At 35.2% G+C, this 27255-nt stretch overlaps 1 long non-coding RNA gene across 1 annotated transcript; it reads right to left on the reverse strand.

The window, feature by feature from the left end:
• Positions 1–26976, reverse strand: LOC111925398 (uncharacterized). Its single transcript, XR_015288292.1, has 4 exons — positions 26786–26976; positions 12100–12220; positions 11642–11695; positions 1–2463 (listed from the first exon to the last, which is right to left on the reverse strand). It is a non-coding gene; the product is annotated as an uncharacterized LOC111925398 (long non-coding RNA).
• Between the last annotated feature and the right edge of the window lie 279 nt (positions 26977–27255).

The raw sequence follows: 27255 nt of genomic DNA on the forward strand, positions 1-27255 counted from the left end.
TTTTTTAAATCACAGTCGCAGATTTATTACAAAAATAATATTTAATAAGGACTTAAAATACCATTTAGATTATGGAAACACCTACTTTGTATGCATTCAGAAGAGAGAATATGGCTTAACAACCGTAATTACCCATGATGAATCCTTCTCCTCTTGCTGTAATTTCTTCAGAGGATTATAATGCACCTGTTGGCCTTTTCCTTTGCAATAAACCTTTTCTGAGGAAACTTGTAGTTACAGTGGATTTGTAATACTAAAATAAGCTTTGTTATCCAGCCCCTTTGGCCCCACTAAACTATCTAAAGTATCTGGATTGATCTCTTAGTAAAATAATAACTGTGGCATTCTCTGGAATCTGTTCCCTGCAGCAAACTCTTGGCTGTATCTCAAAGTCATTTCTCCTCTCATCCTTCCTTGACTGGGAGGTCACTTTTTCTTCAGATTCACTTGAGAAACTACTATAAGACATTGTTTAGTCAACAATCTGTATTGGCACATAGATCAAAGGTGGAGTTCAATCCTTGTGCAAAAGGTTCTAAACTTAAGTTTTCAGAGCTTGCAACTTTGTCACTATGAAATAGATGGCATTAAATATTTCTAGAAGAGTAAATATTTTATGAGAAGAGAAAAGGAAAGATAAAGAATGGGTAGATCTAAACTGTTCTTCCACCTAAATGGTATCCTCTAATACCAAGGACATTTTTTAAATATAGAAAAATTATTTATTCTCATATTTAAAAACATTAAAAGAAGCTAATTTTAAATATAGGACAAAACTGACCTCAATACTTGAAAAAATTAGTGCAAACTGAGCCACTACTCTCATTTTAACTACATCACAAATTAAGATATCCTAAGAATACTGCATAATAAGAAGCCTTAATATGCATGAACTTTTGAACAACTATTTTTATTACTGATTATATTTTTTAATCCTGTTCCTGAATTATTTGAGAATTAAGTTTAAATGAAATTAAAAATTCCTATTCAAAGAACATGTCCCATCAAAGAAACATAACTAATCTCTCAGCAAAAAATATGCTTTCATACTACTGGTATTAAAAGTGTGCTTTTAATTTTATGTAAACTAAGTTTGGTTTTAGTACATCATAAAATTAACTGATACATATTTTTAGAGTAGTAATTAAATGCATGGGTTTCTTTTATTGAGTCTAAATCTATTGAGAAATTATATAACACATTCAAAAATAATCAACAATATTATAATTATAAATTAAGTTCTGCAGGGATAGTAGCTGGGTTATTTGGTTCATGCAGTGTGCAAAGACCACCTGGCAGGAACTGAAGCATGTGTATTTTTAAATATCTAACACACTTCAGAATTAGTGGCACTGTTTTCCCCCAGCCTACTCTCTGTAATTTCCATGTTTAGATATAAATTGTCAGGGAAGGAGCCTTTGTGTTCACTAAGATGAAGTTTACTGTACTGAAAAATTAGTATGTTCACTTCTTCTGTGTTAAAACTTTATTTAAATAGACATTATGAGGAAATGTCCTCAGATGAAAGAAATTCTGCCTACCTCAGGAACATCATGAAGACTGCTACAGCCTAAAGGTTAAAAAACAGTGACTCTAAAGAGTAACTTCCCAAGTTCAAACTCATGAAAAATTATTTTGTTCAGGGTTATCTTCATCGCAGCTGATTTTCAGCTGCTCCATTCTATTTCCCCATATAAGTCAACACTTAGAAAATGAGAGGTCTTCTTCAAAACTTTTTAGCTGTCTCCATTTCATTCTTAAATTGAACACAACTAGTCTCTTCTTTACTGCACCTGGGTTTTCTTTTTTCACTCAATTTTAAATAAAAATCAGGCATTTTAGCACACACTGCTTACCTTCTCCTGAATCTCTGAAGTCTTTGCGCAGTGTTATGTGGCTCTATTTATTCTGCACACTGCTTTCAAATGACCTCTAAAAAGAGTGCACTGGACAGCCTGATGGAAAAGGCTAAAACACACATCATTATCTTTTTCTCTAACATATTTTGATGTAACGAGCCTGTAGAGAACACCTGACCCATGAGCAGCTACGTGGGATCAAGCGATCCCAAGGTGTCAAGCTGAGGAACAGCACAAATGTCAGCTCTCCAGCTGTTGTCACAAAACAGCCTCATGGACAGATTTTACAGTTTCTAACTCTGTGCCAAGGCAGAGAGTAATTTGAGAGCCTGCTTTTCCATTTAAATGATGAAAATATCAATAGTAATCTTGGTATTCTCACAAGTCCATCTAGTCCCTCAAAGATGTTTCCCTGCTTCAGGTTGCCCAGGGAGGTGGTGCAGCCGTTGTCTCTGGAAGTGTTGGAGAGGTGTCTGGCTGGGGCACTTGGGGATGTGGTACAGAGGTAATTATGGTGGTGCTGGGTTGATGCTTGGACTGGATGATCTTGAAGGACTCTTTCAGCCTTGATGATTCTGGGATTCAGTGACTTGATGCTAAGCATCTGAACAGAACACAAAGAAATCTAAGAAAACCCTTTATAGAAATGCACCCTGCTAGGGTTTTCATTAGAGTAATATGTTCCACTGCAAAGGAAATTACAGAAATTTGTAGTTTTCAGGATATGAAAATCAAGAATGGTTTTCCCTTAGGACACATGGGGAAAATAAAAAATCATTTAAAAATAAAGTTAAAGTGACAACAGCAAAAAAAAATAACAAAACCACTTTTACAGCTAGATTAAAAAAAATAATAATAAAGCTTAATAATTTTCAAGCTAATTTTCAAGCTTAGACATCTACATTACTATTTTAATTCTGTAATGAGAAATGTACTCACAATGGGACCTTAATTACATGTGTGTCTTACTCCTAATTCCCTTTCATTTCACCCTGCACTTTAAAGAGAGTTGAAGGGCATTACAGAATTCCAGGGAACTGGAGATAATTCAACAAATGGCAGTAAATTGGATTTTTACCTTGAAAAAGCTGAGCTTAATCCAACTTCATAACAATTACTGTAAGATACTCAGTGTGATGTAAGAAAATATATCTGTCCTGCTCCTCAGGGAAATAATTTTTAGACGTTAACAGTCTAGATGGCAAATACAACAGGAAAATCGGTGACTTAATTGGCTTGTCAATTGAACAATATCTTCAGCATTGTGGTTTACATACACAGCAAGTGAGCAGAAAGAAGCTTTCACTATGCTCATCTGTGCTGTTTGCACTCTGCAAAATCACTGAAAATTTAGCCTCAAGTACTGTCTATTTTCATTTCTATACATCCTAATCTGTTGAAAAGGCAGATATTAACAATGGGAAGAAAATAATATTACTGCTCTTTTTCAACTTTTATTAATATCTGTGCCTATAGCCAGAGTGAAGGTCAGTGTATTACCAGGAGAGATTTTGTTTGAGGAACACAGACACACTACAGCCTGGCAATGAAAAAAAAAAAAAAATCCAAATGTTAGGGTGGCAAAGTGCATGGGGTAAAAGCACTGCATTATTCTCAATTTACTTTTAAAAAAGGTACAGCAATGAATGATGCTTCATTTCCACAGGAAAGAATACAAATGCCAAACTATACAACTGGTAAAGCAAGTAAAGGAAAAATTAAATTGATGACAAAAGCAACACAGAAATTTTTTTTTGTGAAAAATGCTAAATCACGCTCAGGCTTTTGGGAGCCTAAACACTGAAATTAAAAACTTTGCTTGAGATACATCAGTGTTGGTTTTACAGGGAATATACCACACTTACTCAACAGGTGGAATGTCTGATTACCATAATAGTCTTAGACATTTTTTTAATTCTGCTGTTCCATTTGGAAGAATAGGAGCACCTAGCTTCATTAGTACTTAGATAAAAAACTACTACATGGGTGGGTTCAGTAAAAGTAAGGAAGCACTAGAAGCCTATTGCCATTTTTTCCCATTGTCTCCTTTCTCCTCTTATGAGTACTATAAAATCCAGATGAATTAGAGAAATGGGACTCTTACCATTTGTGAAAAAAAAACCAAAATATTTGGAGTTAGAAAAGTTAGAAGTGGTAGCCTCAGTGTTCTTTTAAAATTACATTTCAAGTTGCTACATTCTGCTTAACTAAGATCCTATAATAATAGTTTCAGTCAGGTAAGCTGCTCCTTGTTTTACATTACAAGGCAGAGCTTATAGCAATGACCACAGATGAAGCCATTCACACATGCATAAACCATTTTTTCACTGACCTGTAAACAAAATAGGCATATTGATCTTATTTGGGTAATTATATTTAAAAGCTGAAATTCACAGCAGCTGTTTTACCTTTGGCAGAAGGGGTTGCAGGACTGTCTGTGTGAGAAGAGGATAGATGTCTGCCAGACATTACCTGTTCCACAAGAAAACCATGGCAGGACACAGACAAGGCCATTGACAGAGCTAGTGGCACCTCTAGGAAAACACATTTAAGATCAAAAAAAGTTCCAGAGAGAAAAGTGAGTGAGAAAAAAGTATGAGAAATCACCCTGAAAACACCAGTAGTGGGAAGAAGGGAATGAGGTGTCCCAGGCATCAGAGAAGTTATTTATGTGCAGCCCATGGAGGAGACCAGAGTGGGGAAGGCATTTCCCACCACTGGGCAGAGAGGATCCATGCTGGTGCAGATATCCACACTGGAGCTCATGAAGTATCTCATACCCCATACCAGAACATGTGGATATTGCCTCATGGAGCTGGGGCCTGTAACGAGCACACACTAGAGCGGGTTCATCCTAAAAAAATCCAGCTTTTGTGAAGTATCCAAACACTTCAGGGTTATCTTCAAGAATTGTGGTGCATAAAGCCCAAAACAAAGCTGGGCAAGTGTTAGGAGAAAAGAACAGCAGAGAGAAACTGCTAGAAACTGAAGACATGGCCCACATTCTTCATCTTCCCCTGCACAGCTCATCAAGGGGAAGGGTAGAAGAGTCAGAAATGAGGGAGGAGTTTCAGCCTGGAACAAAATGGGGTTGGGGTGAAAGTTTTAATTTTTGCCTTTGTCCCTCACTATTTAAATCTATTTTCATTGGGAATGCATTAAACATAATTTCCCCAAATTGTCTCTTGGACCTACCAGTTACCACCAAAGGCACCTCCTTGTCTTCTTCCCTACCCACAGTTAATTCACCTCAATTTCTACCCCTGTCCTGTTGAAGAGAGGGAGTGATTGATTTGGCAGCTGGCCAAAGTCAACCCTCCACAGCCTTAAAACTTTTGCTTCCAATTCAGTAGTGATTCAATCATCTTAATGTTTAATTACACTTTTATTAAGCAACATTTGCATTCATGTGTATAGGAATTTACACTGTGAATGCTGGTCTTTTTTTATTGAATGAAATCTGTCACAGTAGCTTTATTTATATGAACCATTCTGTTTGAAGTTAAAATCATTAGCAATGTCTTGAATATTTTTCCCTTCCATGTTTTTCAGGCCACGGTTGTGCTTTCAGTATGAAAAGTGCTTCTCACAGATGTTTTTCATTTTAGGCTTTAAATATATTCTAGTTAGGTAAATAGATACATACTCAGACCAGAAACGTAAAAAATGAAGGTATCTACCAATTTACACGTGAACAAAAGCACCACATTTTTGCAAGTAAATTTATAACACGTGCATGTGCAGAAAATCTTCATATTTTGTGAAAGATTACTATGTGTGCATCATCAATTTTGCCCAGTGTTCAGAAGGCATAACTTAAAATTTCCAGAAATTCAAGGAGCAAAGCATTATTTACCTCTTCTGCTTGGTTATGAAGCAAATAAGGTTTCCATGTGGCTTAATGTACAGGCTACCTATTTCTCTTGGAGTCATCATAAGTATGCACAGATTGTGACCTTGGAAAGAAGCATTTCAAAGGGTAGGGAAGGGAAAAAACCATCACCAAAACAACAAGAAAATTGCTCCACTAAGATGGTAAGAAGACAGTGTCTTCCTGTGACATGAGAGAAGCAACAGTAATTACTGGATATAGCTTGACTATTTGGAATCTACTATTTGGCTGTGAGGGGTGATGTTGAGTGGGTGAGATGCAGCCAGTCAAGGAACTAATGGCTACATCTGGAATACTTCTCACTGAACACAGAACAAGGTATTAAATTTTTGATTTCATGAAAACACTTCATTTATTGCAGTCTGTGTTTTTCCATGTTTTCAGTCACAATCCTTTCCCCAGATACGTTCTTCATTCCTGCACAGTCTATGAAAGGAAAATTCAAAGGAGCAGCATTTAGGATTTCCCAGTTTATGGAGAGCATTTAAACTAAGCTCTTGTTTTTCAAGAAGCAGCATGACAACATTGTTCTCAGCTCTTGCTGTGAAACAACTACCTGAAAGGTTACCAATAGCAAATACTTTGTATAGCAAGTCCTAAACAAGGTCTCTTTCAATGTGTATTAAAAACATCCTGGAAATCTTGCGCTTTTTGTAGGTATGATGTTTATAGAAGCAATTAATTTTTGGTGACCCTGGGGATGTAATTTCATCAAGAATGCTGAAGAACACACTGAAGAAAATGCAGCCAAAAGCAAGACAATCCCCTGCATTCCATGAAACAATTATTAAAGAAACTCTTGCAGACCATTGCCTGCATGTTAGTTCTTCACATTTCCAAGTTTTTCAAGGAAGCTGACAATTGAGATGTAAAAAAATACCAAAAAGGCCTACATTTCTTGGAACTTTTCTCCCTACAGTTCCTTGCTTTTGATGAAAATGAAGAATACCAACAAACTTTCAGAATCAAGCTTCTTTGTCCTCTTTATTTAACTTATTTTCTTTTTTCACAAAGAGACCTGTAGACTCTAAGTTATCTTATTTACACTTAAAAAAAAAAAAAAGCTAAAAGAAACTTACATGAAGCAGAGTCATGACAAACCTTAGAGTAAAAATAAATTGCTTCATTGCAATGATAAGCTCCTCTTGTATGTAATTTATGAAAAGTCAACTGTCATCAAAATTCTTAATTTATAGTGTTCAACAAAATGCTACTAACTGAAAAGCATTAATCAACATCACCAACTTAATGTGCTTTGTCAAACTTCTCAGTCTCTTCTGCCAAAGAACAACATTTTTGACAAGTAGATTGATTGGTGAGCTAACAGTGTTTGACTGAGGGGAGAGTACAACAAGAACCTTAAAAAAAGATGTTAGCAGTAATTCTATTTGCTCATACAGAACCTGTGTACAATACTATCATTTTGCAAAATATGTGCCAATAAGACTGATAAATTATTATGTGGTTATAAGAAATTCTGTTTCAAATTGGATTTCATTCTCCTAGTGAAATAATTCATAAAGAGTGAAAATGTGCAACTGATATAAAAGATGCCCTTTAGATCTGAATCATAATCAACTACAGAGTGTTTTTCTAGCTCAAGTAGTTAAAAAATGTTATTGAGATTCTGGCTTTCAGCCTTAAGTAAACAAAATGAAAAACAATATACTTGCTTCTACTTTGTTAAGTGCAATAGACGCTGCAGATTTAAGACAGAAAGCAGCTCCTTTTAAAATGAAGTCTTAACTGGGAATCCCATGCTTTCTCAGAAAACAAACCACCATTATGACTTTTTTTTCCTAATTTTCAGGTATTCCATCTGTTTCAAGAAGATTTTTTAATCTGAAAATATGTGGCAGGAAGGAACTGAAATTTTAACACAAGAGTTTTATAAACAAGATCATTCACCTGTCTCCTCATGTAATGCCCATGCTGTTTGGAACAAAGACTTGCCCACAAGCATTTTCCAAGACTGAGTGGAAGTAAGTAGTTTGACATAGATTTTGTGCCAGACACATATATTTGTGTGAGTAAGCATGGGAGAGTGTGGCACTGAAATGTGTTTTATCCTGTTGATCCTGAGGCAAAAGGGTAGTACATGAGGGAAAGTATTACTCCACTGAAGTTTTCAAGTATCTCCCAAGTCAAAAGTACAACCTTTCTGGATCAGACCCAGGGATTTATCTAGCCATTTTTTCCTTCAATAGTAGCCATATGGGGAGGAGGAGAAAAAAAAAAATAAAAAAAAGAGGGGAAAAAAAAGAGCAAAGCAAAACTATGTGATGCTTTAGCCTATTTATTTGTGTCCTCTGAACCAGTTTTGGTTGAAATTTCCTGAGAATGTTGTAGTTTTTTTACTTAGTAACTCCCAACAATGTCTCATTCCAAGTCTTTTCAGATGCACATTTTTGAGACCACATGGTATTTCACATCTCCCTGACATCTCTTGGGAAGGTGTTGAACAGGTAAAGAATCACTGTAGGAAGTCCTACAACACTTTTCAGGTATCATCCCCCAGTGACAGTGAACAGTTCTAGCCACACTACTTATATGCAGGGGGTTTTGTAATGTAGCTATACCAAATAAAAGTTTGTAGGCATTTATTTATCTGTCCCTCTACCAGAACACCATTATAGTTTTCTGTTTGATTAATATTTACTCTTTTTTTTTTTGGCTTTTGATCCTTGACTCATTATTAAAACTCAACTATCAATGAACTTATTGAAAATCTATTTTTGGTATTTAAAATTCCTCCAAAAATTGATTCCATTTGTTTTTAGCTCTCATACTCAGTATATTAAAATTAAGAAAATAGCATCTTCCCACATTTTAACTACAGCACCTAGCACATGCTCCTGCATGGTCTCAGTACTATTAATTTTGGTATAATTTTCAATACCAAAACACAAGAGACCACTCTTTTCAGCTGGTAGCAGCCTAACTCTCCCAGTAAAGTACAAGAGGCACTGGGAGACAAGGTTCTCAGGAGGGAGGCTGGTTTAGGCAGAGCCCCTTAAGTACAGTACTTCATCAACTTCAGCAAAGCAAATATTCCTAGCACTGCACATACTTTTGCAACTGAAGTCACAGTGAAGAGATTTTCTACGTTTAGTCATTCTGGAAGGAGAACATAAGACTTAAAATCAAACACAGATGATTTCACACAGTTAAATGAGCCAACCATGGGAAATAGTCCATAATCCATACCCCTGTGCACAGCTTATCAAGGTAGTCTTTCATAATAACATCTGTATTATTCTGTGTTAGCCCTGGACTAATAGCTTTGGTATTCCCAATTACAGTGATCTAATTGACTCGTGTAACTTTGTTAACCTCTAATGAGTTGTTTATATGCCCCAGCCCCATGACAAGGTCAGCAAAACTTCCCAGGAAGAGATCACAGTCCACCTCTAGCCTCAGCCTCTCACTCCTCCAAATTACAGAAGCCTGCTGCTGATAATGGAAACCTCAAAGTTACCCAAGAGGAGCAGAAACATCTCTCATAGAAGACAATATTAGGCAACTTAGTGGCTATTAGGAGGCTTAGAATACTGTGAAAAAAATAAAGGAGATCATTATATTATAGCAAGTGATAAATGTTAGTGTTCTGTCTTTTTTTTTTAAGTTCTGCTGTCAACAATTATTGCAAGCCTTACACAATTATGAAAATTTGAAATCTCTCATTCCTAAAACCAATGCCTAAGGACATTCTCAGAAGAAAAGTTAAGAAAACCATTCAAGTTAACAAGAAGTAGAAAAGATTAGAGAACAAATCTTCTCCCAAGTGTTTAAAATCAAATATTTTCAGTTGATTTTGGAAAGGAAGAGAATAATTTGAATTACTATTTATGAAAACTAGAGGTTTGTTATTTTTTTACATTCGTGCGTGGTTTTAATCAGCAGTCTTTCAGATAAATTGAACCCTTCTTTATTCTCTAGCAGTATTTAAACTTATTTGCTCTTTCAGTGGGAGAAAAGATCAAATAATGCATTTCAACTTTCTGTGGAAATTGCTTCTAAAAACTACCACTTTTTATTATCTTTCAATGGAAAATATATCCCAGTATTTTTCTGAGTAAGAAGCAATGACAGGACAAGACCTCAAATATTTGGATATGCCAATAAGTCATACTGCTTTCTTTAAGATAATAATTTTCTTAGCTTCAATATGATAATTGCAAAAAGTACTTGCAGTCTAGGAGAGATAGCTACATGAGTCATAAGGAACACATGTGCTTGACATCCACTCAGCATTTTTGTTGTGTCTTCTGAGCTGCACCTAGAGGCATTACAGCAGCTCGAGGGAGGTAGGTGATCCTCCCCCCTACTCCACTCTTATGAGACCTTTCCTGGAGTGCTGCATACAGCCCTGGGGGCCCCAACATAAGGTCATGGACCTGTTGGAGCAAGTCCAGAGGACAGCTGTGATGTCCAGATGATCAGAGGGTTGGAACATCTCTCCTGGGAAGACAAGCTGAAGATATTCAGCCTGGAGAAGCAAGGGCTTCAAGGTGACCTTTAGAACACCTTCCTGTACCTAAAGGGTGACTACAGGAAAGCTGGGGAGGGACTTTTTACATGGGCCTGGAGTGAAGAGGGAATGGCTTTAAACTGAAAGAGGGTGGGTTTAGATTAGATATTGGAAAGAAATTCTTTATTGCGAGGCACTGGAATAGGTTGTCCAGAGAAGTTGTGGATATCCCGTCCCTGGAATTGCTTAAGGTCAGGTTGGATGAGCAACCTGGTCCAGTAATAAGTATCTCTGTCCATGGAGGGTAAGTTGGAACTTTAAAGTCCCTTCTAGCTAAAACCATTCTACAATTCTGTGATATAAAAACATACTGGAAAAATATGGCAATGACAGTAAATACAGGAATTACTATTTTACTTCACATTAGTCTACCTGAAGCTCTTTAAAAAGAAAATTTATTGAACTATTTTTCCCATACTGCTACATATATCTTATTATTCTACACATTTTATGTTTCATATAATAATTCAGGGAACTTACTAACTATGAAAAGCACATTATGTTTAAAAAAAATAGTTATGAAGTACTGAACATGTACAACTAAATATGGAGTTAAAAGTAGCAGCAAAGACTTCCTTCTTCAATCTCATATTTAAATAAGAACACCAAGTGGGCAGCAAGGAAGGATCCTGCAATATCTTTAAAAGGGTAGAGCTACAAAATTTTCGTGACTCACAACTCACAAAATTACAGTATAGAAAAAAAAGTAACCTTATGATTCAGACTGTAATTAGCAGCTTAGAAAATGCAGAAGAGAAAATGAGTCAAATACCACAGCCATTCAGGGCCTTAAAAATAAGGACAAGAACTTTAAAATCACTGCACTAAATTTACAGTAAGCCTCCAGTGAAAAGAATTTTTTTAAGATATTTATAGAAAATAAATCATATAGAAGTTAGAGATAAGAGAGTTTACACTGAAAAAAAAATTATTTTCCTACAAATAATACAATCAGGAAATTCAGAAAATAAAGCAATCTTTTCACTGGTCAACAGTTTCAATTCATTTACATTAAGACAGCAAAATCAGGTACCAATAGTTTTTCCAGAATCAGCATTTCTTATGGCAAGCAAATACCATCAAGCTGCACAGAAAGTATGACACAAGAGTTTTATTTTTGAACTAAAAGAAACAATTGTCTATTAAGGAGTGTATCTGTCATTAAAAGTCTGCCCCACTAGCAAAATAAGGATGGAAAGCTAAAGCAGATCATTGAATTGTGCAACTGAAGACATGCTCAGCTCTGCATCTGAGTCTGAGAAGATACACAGAAAATTCACTTTTCACAAAAAACACTTGAATACTGCTTCCAAATCCTCAGCACTGTGAGGAGATAGGAAATCAAGACCTGATTCTTACCTCATTTAAGAGTAGCATTCTTTCTTCATCACAAGGGAGCTCTTCCCTCGAGGCCTTTCACAGCCAAGACACAGGAAAGCCACAGAGACAGAAAGAGATTGTCAGCAAACAAACTAATAAAAAAGTATCCTGCGAGCTATTTCCCACTGCTTTCTAGGGCAAACCTAGACTTTTCTTTATAAGTAATTCAAACAATACACTTCTATGCCTGCAGAACTTTACACAGTCTTTCTATACAGCTAATTTGTCTGTCCCTGAGGTCGTCTCCCAAAGCTTTACTCTCCAACTTGCTTTTAGGGGGCATGAAAACCATTAATTGCATCAAATAAACAAGGGATGGTGTTAACTATGTAGTCACTTAACATACATAAATTCATACTGGTATTTTCAGGAACATGTGGGTGTCTATAGGATAGGAAAAAAGCATTTTCCACTAAGTCCTGATTCTCTACACTTACTTATTCTTTAATCTGTTTCATGCATCATCTTGAGTACTAGAACGTGCACATGTGCAGAAAAACTCTTCCCCTGGTTGACTACGAGTCACTACCCTCTGCAACCAAAACCAGCCATCAGTGACTACAAAAAAAAGAAAAACATAATACACTTTTTATTTTCTTTTCTCTTTTTTTTAGATGTCTCCATGTTATTATGTGATGTCCACTGAGCTAGGGGCAGCTGGTGATACTCTTGTGATGCATTCCCTATAATGATGGATTTCACCAAACATTTCGCAAAAATCTTAGTAGGTTTTTTGTATGGATTTTTCCCAAACATGACAATACAAATTTAACATAGCATCATTATATCAAAGAGAAATAAGAAATGGTGTTTTTTTTCAATCCAACATTAGGCCTAGAAAATATTTCAAGAGAAGGAAGCTCATATATACACAAACTGCTCTGATTTTCAGTGGGGATTTCTGAAGATATAATACAAGATAAACCTAATTAGCTTCAAGGAAATGACAATAAGAGATCAGAGGAGTGAGTAGACTGGTTAGTCTACATAGACTTCAAAAGATTCTCAACAGAAAAATGCAAGAAAAAGACTAATGAAGGAAATTAGGAACTGTGATATAGATAGCAAAATTCAAATTGGATTTCAGAATACCACTGTTAGGCTAATGATTTGTTGTATAGCACATGCAGGGAACAAGGATTTCTGAATATAAAAGGTCTAACATTTAGCTCAAAGCTTTTGAAATCACATCATGTGTATGCTGCTTTCTCCCCTTCTGTTCTAGTGGAACAGGGTTGTGAATTTACCTGATCTTGGTTCCTGCATCTGCTTATTAGCTGTATGCTAGTAATTATTGGATCAAAACTGGAGCATGGCATTTACAAATAATATCCCAAGGAACATGGAGAGCTCCAAGTTTAAACAGTGATGTGATGGCAATTCTGAAAATCTGTCAGAGGTGAATGGCCATGAACTCTACAGATTAGGGTAGAATGGAAGTTTGAGCACAGCCAACCAGGGAAGGAGTCCATAGAAAAGACAGAAGGATATAAAGGAAAGAAAAAAAATAAAATTTCTGCAAGTTCTGCATAAAGCAAAATTAAAATTACTTCAAAACAGGTAACCAATAAAAATAGCAAGAAAAGGAGATAGTACAAAATGGGAAAACAAAAAGATTATTTAACAAATCTTACTTCAAAATTTAAGAAAAACACAGCTGTTTCATTACAAAAGCTATTATGGTGACTACAGCTCTACAGCTATTATTTTGAGACATAAAGCCATTAATGTAGGTCATTCCATATAAGTCCATAGCCATGCACTAAAATATCATCACTGTTTCTGTCAGAATAAAATAAAAATCTGGTCTTTCAAGTTTACAATTCATATGATCTTCAGCTCAAGGTACTTTAGTCCAACCAGTGCCTGCAGAAAATTATTCAGTTGCCTGAATCTGAATTTACATACAAGAGTTTCAAAGTGCTAAATAAGGAAGTAGAGTTTTATTAACATCAGCATTAATCAACTCAAATTATGTTTGAAAATGGTCTTACATTTTTGATAGTGATCTGCAAACAATATTAAATTATGTGCATTTTTCATATTCTGGACCTATCACATGCCCAGTTTTCCAAGAAGTTGCTGTATGCAGAGGCAACATGATTTAAGCAAAGGGCACCACAGTGGAAAAAGGATTGGCAAGGTGAGAGGAAAATGGACCCAAAGTCCTACATGGTGATCCTTATCTTCAGCTCCTGGACAGGTTACAGCAGTAATAAGTCAAATGAATTTTTGATACCTGAAATCAAGCCAATTTTTTTTTTTTTTTATGTTAAAGGTAAAAGTTGTCTGCTTATGACATAATTTTGACAAATTCTCTTTCAGGTGCAACCAAACAGTAAACACAATGTGATTATCGAAATCAGTTGTAATTGAATCATTCAAGCTGAACACTTGAATGGAAATTTTCATCTTTCACTGGTGGCACGGAGAGGCATAATGCAACATCTTATCCTGGAGAATGTCTCCTCTTAGCACCACAAAAGAGAAACCAGCTCATCAGATGTACATCAGAAAAATGCATGGATAATAGAGATTTTAAACCCTCTTAAAAACTCTAAATAAATATGTAATGCCAATTCTCAACTGTTCTAGAAGACCAGAATGGGAACAAAGAATGAAATTTAAAACTTTCTAGAGTAAGAAACAATTAATCTTTGATATATAGAGAGAGCTCATTTTTCCCCTACCAAACTTTCTCATATAAAGACAGAAAAACCTAAAATAAAGATTTAAATAAATAAATAAACCTAAAGACTCAAATATATGCTTAATTTTGATGGTATGATATTTAACATCAGATACAGAGAATACTGACTCAGTGCATGAACCATGAAGTATGCCATAAAGCCATAGCATAATTGTAGGTGAGCTCTGTAGAAATGTCAGTCAGCTGAATTCTGTGGAAGTCAACAGAGAAACTCTCTCAAATGTGCTATTAGAAGTCCTCAAGCACTAAAATGCTTCTAAACCCCTCAGCTGAAAAGTTGTCATGCTTGAATGACTATAACAAGTGCAATAATAGGTGTATAGTCTCTGAGGCTGTTTGGAAAACTACAAGATACTTTGTTTTTCTTTTCTGTAAATGATAAACCTCAAGTAATAAGTTGTAGGCCATTATAGACAAAAGGAATAAATCAGTTTAGGAAACCATGTTTTCCACATAACTCCATTAGCAAAGAATAAATGGGGAAAGACACAATGGACTCTTTATGACACTTTAACTGGAGAAAAAAGTTATCTGAGGACAAGCAGCTGTATTAAGCATTGAATAAGATACAGACAGCCTTTTATTGCATTGTTTTGCATTTTCAGAACACCACACACCCTGACCTAATTAAGCTTAACAGTTACTTCTTCAATATCTTTGGGGGTCTAATAATTTTTTTATAAACACAGAACAGAGATATAAAGAGGACAATATCAGTTTAGGAGCAGGTTTCAAAAATTTTCAAGACATCATAAAGGATTCAGAAACACAAATCTCATTGAAAGCCAACCCCTTTCAGTGACAAGCCACCATACTGTGGGGTGTCTAGCTCAGATATTTTACTGACATACTCTAGGCATGTCTTTTTGGATGCTGAAAGGTTTACAAGAAAAGAAAGTCAATTTACTCTTTTGACTACATGGTGTATTTCATTTTCAGGTACTACATTAGTTATAATAATGGACTTAAGAAATCACACACACAGAATCACAGAATGACTAGGTTGGAAGAGACCTTCAAGACCATCAAGTCCAACCCAGCCCTAACACCACAATTAAGCCATGGCACCGAGTGCCACATCCAGTCTTTTTTAAAACACAATCAGGGATGGTGACTTCACCACCTCCCTGGGCAGATCAGTCCTGTACTTTATCACTCTTTCCATAAAAACCCTTAATATCCAACCTATATTTCCTTTGGCACAGCTTAAGACCGTGTCCTCTCATTCTGTCTGCTGCTGCCTGGAGAAAGAGACAAACCCCACCTGAGTACAGCCACCTTTCAGGAACTTATAGAGAGTGATGAGGTCACCCCTGAGTCTCCTTTTCTCCAGGCTAAACAACCCCAGCTCCAACAGCTGCTCCTCACAGGGCTCCTGTTCCAAGCCCCTCACCAGCCTCGTTGTCTCCTCTGGATATGTTCAAACATCTCAACATCCTCCCCAAACTAAGGGATCAGAACTGGACACAGCACTCACCTATGTCACAAAACACAATTCAATTGAACAAACATCTTTTATAGCCTCAGTCAACACTGTGAATTAATTTAGAGGTTACTAAAATCTGTCTTAAATCTGTCTTCCTTTAACCAAGTTAAAGCACCACATCTAATAAGCACTGCTTGTGTGTGTGAAGAGTGCTACAGAAGATATACAATCAAACTAGAATCTGTGATTTTTCAGTTTATTGTTCCTCTTCCCATTATGTCAGCTGCTCTGCAATCACAGAAGTGAATCACGTCTGTCAGTGCAAGTGAAGTCTGAGCAATCATCTTAAAGCATCTGCCTGAAGCATTGCTTAAAGGTTGTTTATATATTTATGCATATGATACCAAGATTAAAATTAGATTTTTGTCCTTTACAGATATTTCCTACTGCATAACTACTTTCTCTCTCAGTATATTTCCCAGGATATAGTGTGATGTGTTAGAGCAACCAGCTGTAGAAACCAGAAGTTTCCACTACTCCCATCCCTAATGTATTTTGTTCTGTAAATGAGAAAATTAACATTTCAGTAACAGTAATTTGACAAAGCTTTTTATTACTTCTGTTAGTTATTCATGTAGTCTGGAACTGTAGATATGGATTATTTACATATTTTGGAGAAGCCAGATGCAGATATATAACCTCCCATAAATGAACACCCCACTATAAAAGTTTTACATGAGACATCCTTGTTCATAGTCAGTTTTTTACCTTAGGATTACAATTCTGATATTTCACCAACCTTCACTATTTTTTTTTTGGTCTTTTTCAGACTGTGGGTCACACCTAATAAATAAAATAGTCAATTGGGAATAATCCCATATTGGATGACGGGCTGTCAGCAAGAGGTGCTGATTCCAAGTAACTTACATCTCAATGTTTTCATGCCTACATAAGCACTAAAATCAGTAAAAGAAAATCTGTCCTTGCATAACTGAGAGTAGTTTAAATACTCAGTATTATTATTTTACAGTATGCTTAGTTTCTTACAGTTAAATATTTTCTTTTAGCATAAATATTTAGGTTTTTTGAATAAAATTTTACATATTAGGCTTTTACATATTTACATATAGACCTCATATTAGTGTCATGAGGGATGGAAAAGATATAAAACTTTACTCAGCTTAATTTCTACAATTTAAAAGTCCAACAAGAAGCTAATAGCTTGTTAGCACAACATTTAATGGGAGAGTAACATATCTCATCCTTACAAGTGGTTTTATTCAGGTAGTACAGGGAATTTAGTCTGTATCTCCCATGCCCCATAAAGACTTTCAAATTACTGTATTTCCTCTTAATATGATTAATGGAAAGTGTTTTCTTCTAACAGAAGTACCCCAAGATATAAGTTAGTGTGTTAACATTTTAATTACTATTCCCAAGCAAATGGTTAGGCCTATTTGGACTCATTAAGTACATCAATTTCAGATTAGTTCAAACCCAATACATTAAAAACATTTCATCTGCTCAAAGCTACCACAGACAACTGTAGCATTATAATACAATGGACTCAATCCTACATTATTTTCTGCTCTGCATATCCATGGCTTTTCAAGCTGAATAAACAAATCTCTATTGACTTGAATAATTTTCAGGTTACCAGTGGCAAACCCCTTGTGTTTGATAACAATACTAACATTGTATCTAATCCTGTTTTCCTTGAATCATCATCATCAAAGACATATTTCAGCTGAAGTTCATTCATAAGTTTTTAAACTTTTAGAGATTAGCACTGATATTTCACTTGCTCAGCCTTTATCCTATATAGTTCTTGCAAGCTTTAATCTACAACATGATATGCCCTTATTTCTACTCTAGCAACTCTAACTCTTAGCAACTTAACATTACTGTGACAAGAAGCAAAGAGGAAGGAAAAGAGCTACAAGCCCTGAATTATACTTCACAAAGTTTTAGAATGAAGAAAAGACAGTAAAGTTTCCATATCACATTAAAGCTCATCTGGGAAGTTTTGCAAGTCTGAGCTCACTCATTTCACACACATTCCAACAGTTTAGCACTTTCCTCTCATACATTTATCTTTCATCAGAGTTTTTGCATGTACAAAAGTCAGGGATGTATCCCAGTAATGAACTGTACTCTAGACTAATGTGGAAGTTTATGGGCTAAGGAAAGTCTGCTGGGAATCTACCTACTGTATAATACATTCCTCACCCTGAAAAATCAAAAATTATTTCTATTTCCTCAGATCTGTGAAGCATTAATAATAGATAACTAATAGCTACAAAATTTCAAAAGAATTTATGCAGAAAGACAAATAATAATATTAAATATGGGCTATAGGAGTTTCAAAACATTTGCATAGTTCTGATTATATTAAACCATAACTTAGAAAATTAAATTATATGAAATAAACATAGAGGACTTAGAAGCAAATTTTGGTGTAATTGAAGAATCCTGCATTTCTTTGACAGTCATATTCTCACTTTGAATGGCATTCAGAACACATCTATGTTGGCACACTTGCTTTGCTCTTTACTGCTATTTACTTTAAAAGAACAAAAATTTGTTTCCACAGTATGTTCTATTCCTTTCCTACTTCTTTTCTTTTTTTCAAAACCTTTTTACAGAATTTCACTACTTCATGGTCATTTTTTTTTTTTGATGCTCAAAATTATCCACTGATATTTTATTTTTTTATTATATGTACAAGCGTTTTGCATTTTAAAATTATTCTTTGTAATGCACCCAAAAGTATCAAGACTGAGCCATTTCCACATAAAGTTTCTCATAATATCAAACTAGGAAACATTACTATTCCCTGTTTATTGTGGCCCTCCAGCAACTCTCATGGGAGGTCATACAGAACTGACAGCCATGAATTTATGGTGTATCATTAATAAATAACTTACTATAAATGTCATAATCCCTCAGCTTCTAAAGACTGCTTTAGTAATTTTGTTACACTAATCTTAAAGCAGTGACATTCTGCCCTTCCTTTCTTCTTTCCAGTACCTCCCTTTGGTGGAATATCTCCTACTTATCAGCAATTTATTATGAATGAGACTACAGAGGTTTAAAATTGTTAATGCAAATCAAGTCACTTGATAGCTTCAGAGTGAACAAACACTAATATTTTTTTCTAATTGACTAATACTTTCTCTTGAATAACTTGCAAACATTTGAAACACATTTCTATCATTAGCATAATATAATCATAATGTTCCCATTTAATTACAATTTATTTGAATGACTAATCATCAGTTTCATGTTTTAAAATAATGGAAACATTTTACAAACTGCAGTGTACTATCCGCCTATCAAAGCATTAGTATAAAGACAAGTTGGAATATACATGGCCTTTATTAGCCATTTTCTTTAAAAATATTTTCTACTTCTTTTGCAACCTCTGTGACAGACTTAAAAAAAAAAGTCAGTTTGATGCATGTCCATGAATGATGCAAAGAGAACTGTCTCCCAAGAACAATTTATCCAAACTGTTGGGTTTTTTCCAGCCTATGCCACTAATAACCTCAGTTACTGGCATCATCCCAGTAAGAATGAGTCATCTTAAATTTGAAGGATATCAACTGCATTTTTATAGCCATGTTAAAAATGAAGGACTCTATAGTCAAACACAGCATTTTTCAATTGCATCTTTGCTAATTTATTTAAATGATAGAAGAGCAGAACATAGAATTTCAGCTAGGAGAAATGAAGGAAAACTGTCAGGGTAAAACCTTCCATACTTTTCATTCAAGCTGTCATTTCTGTCTCAGCTTCGATGTGTGTGCATCAATGCTTGTTATTTGCTATTTGCCACATATTCCATATGCCAATGTTCACACGTGCAAGTGAGAAAGAGCATTGCAGGTCAGCACTTTTCCCCCTACTCCCCCCTTCTGTCACATCCTTCTCTCTTCTACATGCTCATCCTCTTCATGATCACATCTGTGGTGGGACATGCACCAAGAAACTGTAAGCAAGCTTCTTGCTAAGAGAAAATGCTGCCTGTAGCCTTGTTGTGAAAGCCAGACACAAAGCCTATTCATAGGAAGTTTACCACAGTGACTAAGGAAGTAAAGGATCACTCTTTTCTTATTAATCCAAAGAGTTTTGCATGTGAGAGAGAATATTAAAAGGTGGTGAAAAAAACTTTCAGTAAGAGAGTTTCAAGCCCAAATCTAAAATCTCAGTCAAATTATTCGCTAAAAGTGAATCTCCTTGAACAGAATACAAGCCAGAAGCCTGACTGTCATTCAAGAAACTTCCAAAACCTACAGGTGAAAAAAGGCATGTATCTACTATATGTTTTAAAACTACTTAACCAGTTAGTTTGTAATAAAAACTGTCCCTGCTGCTGGAAAAATATAATTTTAATGTACAACCTCTCAGCAACTTTTGCTGCAAGAATGTCTTTCCTACTAAAAATAAAAATTTGAAATTAATAAAGTGTGAACAGATGGAAACAGATGGAAAGTTAAAGCAATTTATATATCTGAATTATATAGGTCCTTAATCACTTTATATTATCTTTTTGTGAATTGCTCATTCATACAACAAAGGCTGTAGAATTGCAAGATAGTTTGTCCTAATGTATTCTCCACAGTAATTCAGACTATGTTCAAGTTGCAGCCCTTAGCATAAAGTCTTTTTATAAATCTGCCAGTTCTGTATGGCTTCTGCAGAGGAATAACAGTCTCCCCTTAAACACTACCAAAAAGCTTTAATCAATTTCAGAAAGTTATCACATATTTATTCCTCTTACTCTTCCTATTAGAAGCAAGATTCCTCCCATCATCTTTTTCTTTTTTTTTTTTTTTCTTTATTTCTGTGGGCAGGAAAATTCTTCATAGACAATTTCTTTCCAAGGTTAAATTTTCTTATTATGCCTGCGTGATAAGTAAGGACAAACAGAATAGGTTTTTTTGGTATTGATCTTTGTTCTGTTTCACCAATATAATTTATTAGTTTTTTTTCCCCATGCATATTCATATCCAAGCAAAAGTTGTTCTGGAATTCTCACTCACATTCTCCCTGCCTCTACTCCCTCTTTTGGTATATTATTATTTTAAAGGCAAAATACTAATAGTTCAGTAACATAAAATGATAGCAATGGAACAAGCAACTCCTCTAAAAGACTGGAAATATTATTGTATCTGTCAGAATATATGGAGCCATTGTCCATGTTCAAAGATATAAAACTTGAAGGAAAGATAAGCTAAAACATGACAGCAAATGACTGATGTGTTAGAAAGAGCAAAACAAGCCACTCAATTCCTCCAGATTCTTCAGTCTCATTTACATAGATTCTAGCAGAGAAAATCTTCCCATTTACATCTGATTGCAGCCAATACAACTCTCTTCTTTATGATTTTTATGGCAATCTAGAACAAGTTCTGGACTAAAACAATATTTTTTGCTGAAGGTATATCTGGATGTTAGCTTCCTGCTCAAAGTAAGATTGAAATTAAAAGATCAAAATTGGATCAGGTTGCTTGAGGCTTTGTGCTGTCAACTTTTGAAGATCTCCAAACATAGAGGTGCAAGAATCTTTATAAGAAATTGTCTACCTATAATCAGTGTCAATAAAAAATAAAGGTAGGGATGATTTAGCTAATTCTGGGCATAGCTTCTGAAGTCTAATGGTGGTGTTCAAACAGTGCCTACTTTGGCTCAGATATTTTGGTACTTACTATTTTTGTGGATAAATAAGAGTGTGAAGCTGGTAGCAGCTGGAAATAAACATCTGTAATAGAGAAAACTGTTAGAGAAGGATACAGAAAATGATACACAAAAGAGATAGAAGAATAGAAAAACAAAAGCAACAAGGAACAGAAATACCATTGCTCTGATAGGATAAACACGTACAGAAAAATATTTTTATTTGTGGGAGAGAAAGTAACAGCTGAAATACACAATACTACTCTGTAGCAAAATTGTATATTTTATTTCTTGTGGAAACTTCCTAGAGCTTCATTTTATATTCAGGACATTTTAAATATGTTGGAACAACCATTTGCAGCCACATTTTTTTCTGATCCATTACAGATCCTTCCCCTGGTCAGTGCTGTCACTGTCCCCACCAACCCAGTCAATACTCAACACTTATTTCCTAAAAGCCTGATTTTGAACTGGACTTTTTGCAAACTCATTTGGTTCCAGTATTTATCCTTAACCTCCAGGAAGCCTTAGCCTGACACACTGCCCTTAAAATTCAACTGTAATGCATGGCAGCCAAAGTAGCCAAATAGTGACTTCTCTTTCTTAGTACATATAGCACCTGTCCGAGCTGAGTATCTCTTTTGATGGCTTTGACAACTCTGACTTTTCCCTGCTGGCTGTTCAGAGATGCAAAAGCAAATCCATCTGATCACATTCTCCTTTGTAGTGCCACTGACTCTAGTACCTTGTACCTATGTTTCTGCCATATTTGACTTCAAAAGACAATGATGATGTACACATGAAAAGCTTCTACAAAGCTTGCCTCATCTGTCTTTTTTGAAGATCAAATCAAACTCTAGACATTAGTATTACAATTTTGATATATGCTACTTGCAAGAAATAATGGAAGAAAATCACTACCTCACTGTAACATTTTTTTTCGATTTAAGAAAAAAATAGCAGGTCTTTTGTTCAAATTAACATGGTTTCTTTTAAGACTGAAATGCCAAAAAAACCCCTAAAAAAAATGTATACACATCATGACAGGCCTCAGCATTAGCAGAAACTCACAGATTCCAGCCAATTTCACTTTTTGTAGAATCTGCCATTCATGTAGTCACTATACTGACTGTATTTCCATAGCTTATCTATGCAACCTGTGGTCCTGCCTATTTTTTCAGATCAAGGAACAGCAGTTTACATATTATTTTTCTCCTCCTGAATTCAGTCACAGCCATAAATTACTAAGAGTAGGGTAAAAAGAGTGAAGATTGTAGGTATTTGGATTCCTAGAAAGAAAGGATTAATTTGATTTTTGGTTAAAAAAAAGTTGCTTTTATTTTTTCTCATGACTGTGTTTAGCTTCCCACTCATCAGTCCTCACTTCTAATCTGCAACATTACTGCTGCAACAGGGAGGAGCTAACCACAACATACATATACATTTCACTTGGTAAACTATCCAAGTTGCAAGTATGAACCAGTTTGTTAGTGGTGACATTTGAGGTAGAATCTTACTTCTGTGGATAGAAAATACTTGTCACAATCATTAGATACAATGCAACGTATAAAAGTTTCTAATATATCTATGTGTGACATCCTTAAGGGGCAAGGAGTACCCAAGATTCATAGATGCTCATGGTTGACAGGAACATAAGTCAAAGAGTCTGCAAAAGCTTGAAAGTTTTAGAAGTTAATTACACACATGGCATAGAAATTGGGATATTAGTCCCTGAACTCCTAGTATAAGCACACTAGAGTGGGCTGTGGATAAAAGGGTAGGGTGAAAGAGAAAAAAGAAAGAAAATATTAATTAAAGGTGGGGAGAGAGAGAGTCACTGTATGAGGGATGGGGAGCTCTGGAAAAGAGTATTGTCCATACAGCTGTAAACCTACACAAGCAGAAGGGCTATTCAAAGATTTTTGTTTCTGTCCATTCAGACATTGAGATTACTGAAATAATATTAAGTGGAAAAGAACACTGGATGTGCCATTTCCCTCACAAAATATAAAACAGCAATGATTTCAAATAATCCTGATCAAAAATAAACAGGCAATAATTGAGATCTATAATTGCCTTTAGTGATTTACCTTGCAACAATATGAAAGCAGGAAGAGTCCCTCAAGAACAAGTAATGGGCTAAAAAATTGGGCTAAAAACTTTAGAAAGAGTAAAAGCCTTCCCAGCAATGAAATATTTAGAAATTCATGAAGAAAAAAAGAGATAAGTACAAACTTAGAAGTCAGATTTACATTCTCAAGCCATTAGCACAAAGATCTTGCTTCCTGCCATGTGATTCCACCACTGAAAATAGAAAACTGCATTAGTCTATTCTGTTCAGTTGAAGAAAAACAAAATATCGCAGGAATCAGATACCCTGTTTCAGAAGAAGTCCAGTCAAAAAAAAAAAAAAAAATGTTCTATAATTATCAACAGACTGCTTTCTTGAAGAAAACAGTCATCATATTTTGGTGCCTTAAAAAAACACTTCTGTAGCATAGTCTCTTTCTAAGAGCTCATCTGTGGGGCACAAACCAATCCTCCTTTCAAAACCTTATTTTGTTCTAACAATTTTGAGAAGAAACCAAGAGAGCTCATCTGCCAGCAGACTTCCATCCTTGAAATTCTTGCCAAAGAAAACCAACAGTGACACTTCCTGTTACTATCAATGACAAAGTCAAGGGTCCTGCTATAAGACGACTGCAGGTCATGCACCTTATTACAGAATGACAATTCTTGCAGAACCCTGCTGCACATTGTAATAAATTCTGGATTTTTGCAAGTTGCTCCTCCTTTGTCAGTGTTAATTTCAGCTGAAGTAGCATTAGACCAGTGTGAAAAGCTTTTATAACTCATGCACATCAATACCTCACAGTTCATCGTGCTCTTGGCTCTGATGAACCCTGCAGAACTTTTGCACTTGGCTTTTGTTTTTTTCTTGTTCACTTTTCCTTCCATACACACTCTTAATTTCAACCAACAGTACAAAACTGCTCTGAAATTGGAGGTATAATTGTAGAAATGTCCAAGTTGACTCTATTCTCGTGACCTGATCTGTATAATAAAATAGTAATGAAATGTGCAGTTTTTGTTCAGATATGTTTATATGCAGCAGGATATGCTGAATTGTGTTCCATATACTTCCTGTTTACTATGAGCAAAGTAGCTGGATTAAAACTCGATTTAAGTTGCCCAGACAACTGCAGCACATACCTGTCCATGGTGAAAACAAAAAGTAGTTGTTCCTGGAAGCTGTTGAAAGAGTGGAAAAGAAATCCACCCATATCCAGTCCTCTGGTAACATTGTGAAAAAAGAATTCTTATACTGTGAAAAAAGATTCAGATTTTCTTGGCTGTCATGTCATCCATGACAATTTCCTATACCCTTCTTAAGATTAAAAACTTGCCCGTTCCCATCAGCCTCCTTTCAGTCAAAACATTTTACCAAATCTTCATACTTCAGAAGTATCTCTCTCAGAAATATAACAACAGCATAAACGTAGGGAGAAAAAAGCAGAAATTTGGTGTCAGTATAAATAAATGTAATGAAAAAATAGACCCTTTTTGAATAAATAAATTTTAATTGCCTTATGTTGAAGGGACATTGCATAATGCAATTTTCTCAGTGTTCACACTCTGAATTATTTTATGAACACATTAATATCTCTTTATGTTTGTTGAGGCATAAGCTGTTTAATATTAGGAACATTTTATTTTAATTAGACTCCACCCCCAATAACAGATTTTTTCTATCATATATTCCATAGTGTATTTCCAGTCTCTTTCAATTAAATATTTTTGAAGAAATCAGTGCTCAGATTTGTCATTATGAAGGATATAATGCTGTTTGTAAAAGGCATATATCAGATTTATCTGTAGCTTTATACATTTTGTCTTTTAAAACTCAGATAATTGCTGCTCATATATGACAAAAAGATTGGTCTCAGCCACCAAAGTGCATGCATCTTTCCCCTAGTCCAACCCCTCTGTGTTCCCAGAGAGTAGAAACAAGTTTCAAATTACACTGGTGACCAGTACTAAAACCTCTTCTACAGATCACTGGAAAATCCTCTCCAAATAACCACTTCATTTCAGATACAATACCAATAGAATGACCAAACATGACTCCTGAATAACCCAGAGAAATTAAATTTGAATGATCTCCACCTCCTTCATGTACAAGCTGCTTTCTATATCATTTGAGTAGCAGAGCTGAAACTTTTCAGACAAAGGCTGGGATGTATACCACATTTCCTACCCTATGGAGTAAACTGCAACTCCATAGGAATCTACTGCCATCTTCCTCTCCTTCAGCTGACTGCAATCACTCTGTCTGATCCTGCTGTTCATGTCATGATGGCCATGTTTTGCATCCCATGAAGAAATTAAAAGAAAACCAGAGTTTTTGGAACACAATTAGACTAAGGCATTAAGCCAGAAGCTTAACTATGCATCACTGCTAAGATTTGAGCTGCTCTGCAAATGTTTACAGAAACAGCACTTGGAATCTGGGAAACTACTTATGTCCAGCATTAAATGCCAGCTGAGAAAACTCTTTCTAAAACTTGGCTTAAGGCACAGACATTTACATCCAATAAAAATTCTAGCCATTTTTATGCTATTGCAGAAGACTGACTTGAAAAGCATGAATTTGTGTTATACACATGACAATGTATTTGGGAGAATATGGCAAACTAGTGGACAAGAAGTGTGCAAAGCCTGTAAGGCAGCATGGCATGGAGCAGGCTTTCTACTAACACTAAAGAACAAACCTTCTTCATCAGGCAGTATTTACAAGATACAGTAAATAGGACCTAATATATCCTTATAGGCAGCCCTTTCCTAAAGAACATATATGTTTACATCATCTAATAAGTAGATTAAGATGCACATTTTAAAATGTTGAGGCTGAAACATCACTGCAAAAAAAAAAAAACATTTTAAATTAAATATACATGATTGTTCAAGCAATGTGTTTAGAATTATGCATATTTACAACCATTACCATTTGCATATATTTAGTGAATATTTATGGTCTAATTAGTTGCATAACAATAATGAGCATTTAACAGCATTTACATGATCACCAAGCTGTAAAAATATGGACTCCTTTTTATCAAGTAGATCCTAATGAATGACAAGAAAATTGTTACATTTGTTGTGAATATCTGCTTAGGAGACCTGATATAACACCACCCGTCCATATTTATCTGATTTATACAAAGATTCTGATACCTGGAACTATGAAGCAAAACCAGAGCATTGTAAAAGAAAAGTTTATGATGCATTACAAAAATTCCATTCCTACCAGTGTCTGTCATCCATAAATAAGTTGCTGGTTCAGTTGTGTTCAATTGTGAATCGCTTCATCCACCAAAGGTACATAGTAAAATAGATATAACTAGGAGGACAGCTGCAGATACTCTTAGTCTTATTCTTTAATTTTAATTTGCATACATAAGTTTCCCCCTCATCACAAAAGAACTTTTAAAATACTATTAACACGAGAAAGAGAAGTAATATTATGGTCCGCATATACATTGCTAGGAATGCCAAACAAAAATAAACTAATGTGCTGGGAAAAAATGTGGAAAACCACATTTACAGGAATACTTTTTTTTATATATGATGTCCTCATTTTCAAGTAATATTCTTCATTTTTCTTGGAGGGTGGAGAAGGATATAGAAAGGAGAGGTTCACATTTATGTGCTTCATTTTAAATACCATCATCCAAGGCCTCTTTAAAAGATATTAATTTTCTTCACAGCATGTTATTT

Source organism: Cyanistes caeruleus, chromosome 1, assembly GCF_971803275.1.
Source record: "Cyanistes caeruleus chromosome 1, bCyaCae1.hap1.1, whole genome shotgun sequence".
Taxonomy (NCBI): Eukaryota; Metazoa; Chordata; class Aves; order Passeriformes; family Paridae; genus Cyanistes; species Cyanistes caeruleus.